Here is a 4,174-nt window from a genome sequence, read left to right as displayed (position 1 = left end):
ATTTAAGGTTACTGTGAGTCAGCAGATTTCTAAAAACTGCCCCATTGTATTGAAGATAATAGTTTTAGATTCATTAGATATTTTTACAACACTGTCATGGAGAATCTGTGCTTGTGTGAATTGGTATGCATTTTGTTTCTCCAGATTGCAGATTCTTCGGATCTAATACAACAAACATTGTCGCTGGTGTGATGGTCATTGGATCACTTACTGTTGGCCTGCTGTTTGCTCTGTTGTGTGTTTCAGAAAAAGAAATCATACTCGGGGTGAGTATTCCTTTAATATTCATTCTAAGGATAACAAATGAACTACTGTTTACTCTTATTTTATATTACATATACATTTTATTGATTATATGTCTACAGGTGGGATTTCTGTAAAACACAGGCGTTTTCACTCTCGATTTGGCATTCAAAGGGGAAATGTGGCAATACTTAAAGTTAGAAAGAATGTGCCTTAGCAGATCTTGTATCAGGAAATTCTTGTGTTTCTCAAAAACTTCTCAAAATAGCATAGACTTACTTCCTTATCATGATTTGCTAAATGTATTTAGACATAACATGACTGCTCTGAGCTACGTCTTTTCAGTGAGTGAAACTGCAATGAGTGGTGTTTTCGCTTCTCTATAGTTCTTAAAGACTATTTAACAGTACAGGTTTGACAGTCAGTAGTGATATCTGGTATCTTTGCACTCACTTTATTTACAGATAGACGCCCTTCTGCCCATCCCTATTCTAAGTATGTTAAATTTGTGTAATTCTTTCTTAACAACAGGGTGGGTTTGGGTGAACATCTTCTCTATAAGACTTTTTTTGTTTCTGTTTCAACTAAGCCTTATTAGTTGCACATTGGAATGCTTTTCTCCATGGGGATCATTTGTTTTCACTTTCCCACTTTTCTTTTCTTTTAAATCTGAAAGCAGATTTGGTGGAAAAGTATGGAAACTCTGGCTCATTCTGATACACAGCTCTTCTCTTTCTCATTCTCTTTCGGCTGCTCGCATGAGGGAATGTCACAGTATATCATTTGCATAGTTTGTTTTTGCCACAGGTTTTAATGGTCCTTCCTTGCGCAAACCCCTCTCATTTTGGGAGGTTAGGGATTGGCTGGTGCCTAAAGTGCTGTAAACTTGTGCAATCCCAGTGACTGCAAACAGATACAGCTGTATAGACTGCACTAATACATTTATAAGTTCCTATCAATGAGTAATGCATGAAATGTTGTTTTTTAAATAGATTATGAATCAGGAAGGAGTGTTGAAGATGATCCGGAAAATGGTGACATCAGGTAGGCCTAGAGATCATATTTGCATTTAGGCAAAGATCAAACAATACTACACATGGTTTAATACTAATAGTTAAACAGTTGGTTTATTTGTTATAGCCTCTAAGTTTAATTATGACTGAAACTTTCACTTTCTATTTATATATATACATATATATTTTGTATTGTTTTTTAGTCCTGGACACTGAAGCTTCTAATATCAGAAGATGAAACTGAACTATAAGGCCTGATTTTCATTCTGAGGTCAGCACTGCTGCCATTTGACTGAAACAAAAGTGAAGGCATGCTAGGAACATGGCAGCTGTTTCACGGCTTTGTAGTATGTGGGCAAGTAATGACTGTAAGATTTGCAAAGACATAACAATCAGTTAACTTTCTCTTTACATTTACAATTAAATGTGGCTGTTAGAGATCATGTACACTAATACTTGTCAAATTAATTACTACATCAATATAAACAAGAGTTTTTAAAGAGGTCTTTTTTGGAGGTTTTCTGAAAATTTGAGGAATGATTTTGAAAATGCTTTCTTAAGCCTGGTCAGAAATCATAAATTATTATTCATGATTATTTTTACAAATGTAATATAACAACAGTTGTAGTTTTCAGAAATAGGTAATAATATCCAAATCTAAATATAGATCTGTAAAAAGTGTTTTATATCTTTCTTTGGGAGTTTTTCATCACTAATGTCACTTTCGGCTTAACTCAGTGAGAGTTTTATGGTAAAATTGTTCTTAGTGGTAAATGGTAAAGCATCTTAGTAACAATATACTGTACAGGTTTATTAGGTAAGCACTGTACAAATGAACTTGAATTAAATTGAAAACATTTATTCTCAGTTTGTATGCATCAAACATTAATAGTTAAAAAAAAATTAATACACTTTTTTTTTTTTTTTGTAATTGTTTATACTGCTACCATTGTATCACCGGTCACTTACGCTTCACCTCAGTGATAGTAACTGTCAAATAAGTCTCACATTCAGCTTTCATTTTCATATTCTGATCATTTAAAAGTGAAGTGATGAGTTTTCAGGGAGTACAGCAACTGTAGAAAGACCTTGAATCTTTAAGCACTTTTGTATTTGATGTATACAAATGTATTTTGTTTTTAACCATAATGCAATAAAGAAAATAAAAATACATTTGTCTTCTTGCTGTCTTTTTAATCGTCACTTCACAGCCCATTGGGTATCTGGTATCATTTTCAGTACCCTCTATAAATAATAATAATAATATAATAATAATACAAAAACAGTAAGGCAGAGGGGTATCTTCCATGAGACAATTCTAACATTCTAGTCTTACAGTTACTAACTGACCTAGTTTCTTTTTTAGACATAGAGTTTTTGTAACGGTTATTTGGCAACACTTTACAATAAGGTCTCATTTGGTAACCTTAATTAATGCATTATCTAACATGAACTAACAATGAGCAATGCAATGTTTACATTGTTACATATATCGCACCCTGCATATATAATACATAATTAATATACTTTAAAAGATAGATTTAATTCAGTGATGCAAATCAGAATTTTCATCATTTTGCTGTTACTCCAGTTTTCAGAATCATTTGACCCTTCAGAAATCATTCTAATATATTGATTTATTACCAGCGCTGGAAACAGTTTTGATGCTTAATATTTTTTGGAACCTGTGACAGTTTGTTTAGGATTCTTTGAATAGAAAGCTAAAAATCATAAACATCATTGATAGTAAATCAACATATTGGAATGATTTCTGAAGGATTATGTGACACTGAAGACTGGCGTAAAGGCTGATGAAAAAAATAAATAAAAAATAATACACACACACACACACACACACACACATAACATAAATTGTATCTATATATCTAAATAAAAATAGACTCTATATATTATAGAGTATATGATCCAAAGTAACTAGTAACTAACTACTTGAGTAGTTTTTTTTAATCCGATACTTTTTCGATACTTTTTTTTTACTCTTACTGAAGTAACTATTCAGAACTAGTACTTTTACTTTTACTTGAGTAAATATTTCTATAATTAGTACTTTTTACTTGAGTACAGTTTTTGGGTACTCTACTCACCTCTGCAAAAACACCAAACGGGCTGAATTAATATTTTTTATTACTCTTTATTATTATTAGTTTGATTACCTTAATTATATGTATGTCTGCACTATGTTTGTACTTTCTGTACTGGAAGCTCCTGACACCAAGACGAATTCCTTCTGCGTGTAAACAACACTTGGCAATAAAGCGCTTTCTGATTCTGATGAAAATGCAAATTCACTCTCTGACAGCAGGTGGCGCTTACAGAACACTAGTGTTTCCTGAGTTTTTGCTGCACGCAGCGCTGCGCTAATTAACACTCCTTTAATGTGTATTTTACGACGGTAAGAGGAAAAAAGAAAAATGCTATCAAAACTTTTCAGAAGACTGTCAGTTCTCCTCAGAAATACACCCATATTCACCCCACCCCAATTCCATAATTATGGTTTTCTTTCTGTATTTCAATGAATTTGTTCTGTCTGGTACAGTATTTTCTCTGCTTGCGCGACTATTCTCTCCTCTTTGTGTCGTTTGTCTTAAGTGCATCTATCTTAAATATAATATAACATGATGATCACTACGTTTGTGTTACCAAATTGCACCCTGTCAGGAATAACCTGCCCGCGCTGTTTTTAACCTGGTCGTTTTTGATTACTGTCAGTTATGATGGCATTGCCAGATATTGAAAAACAAACAAACAAACAAAAAAAAAAACAATCTAAAAATAAATAAAACGCAGATTCCAAATCTTGACTTATGGAAATAATATATCGCTGTCCCTAACTTGCAACCTCCTACTTTATTCACTTCCCTAAATTAAGTTAAAAAAACAGACTCTTATAATACGTG

General features: G+C 32.8%; 1 long non-coding RNA gene across 1 annotated transcript; it reads left to right on the top strand.

Annotated features, from left to right (window-relative positions):
• Nucleotides 1–236: 236 nt before the first annotated feature.
• Nucleotides 237–1,626, top strand: LOC122145231. Its single transcript, XR_006160180.1, has 3 exons — nucleotides 237–266; nucleotides 1,236–1,287; nucleotides 1,460–1,626. It is a non-coding gene; the product is annotated as an uncharacterized LOC122145231 (long non-coding RNA).
• The last annotated feature ends 2,548 nt before the right edge of the window (nucleotides 1,627–4,174 follow it).

This window comes from Cyprinus carpio, chromosome A6, assembly GCF_018340385.1.
Source record: "Cyprinus carpio isolate SPL01 chromosome A6, ASM1834038v1, whole genome shotgun sequence".
Classification (NCBI taxonomy): Eukaryota; Metazoa; Chordata; class Actinopteri; order Cypriniformes; family Cyprinidae; genus Cyprinus; species Cyprinus carpio.
Note: the sequence above shows the minus strand (reverse complement) of the source record. Positions and strands in the feature narration are given on the sequence as shown.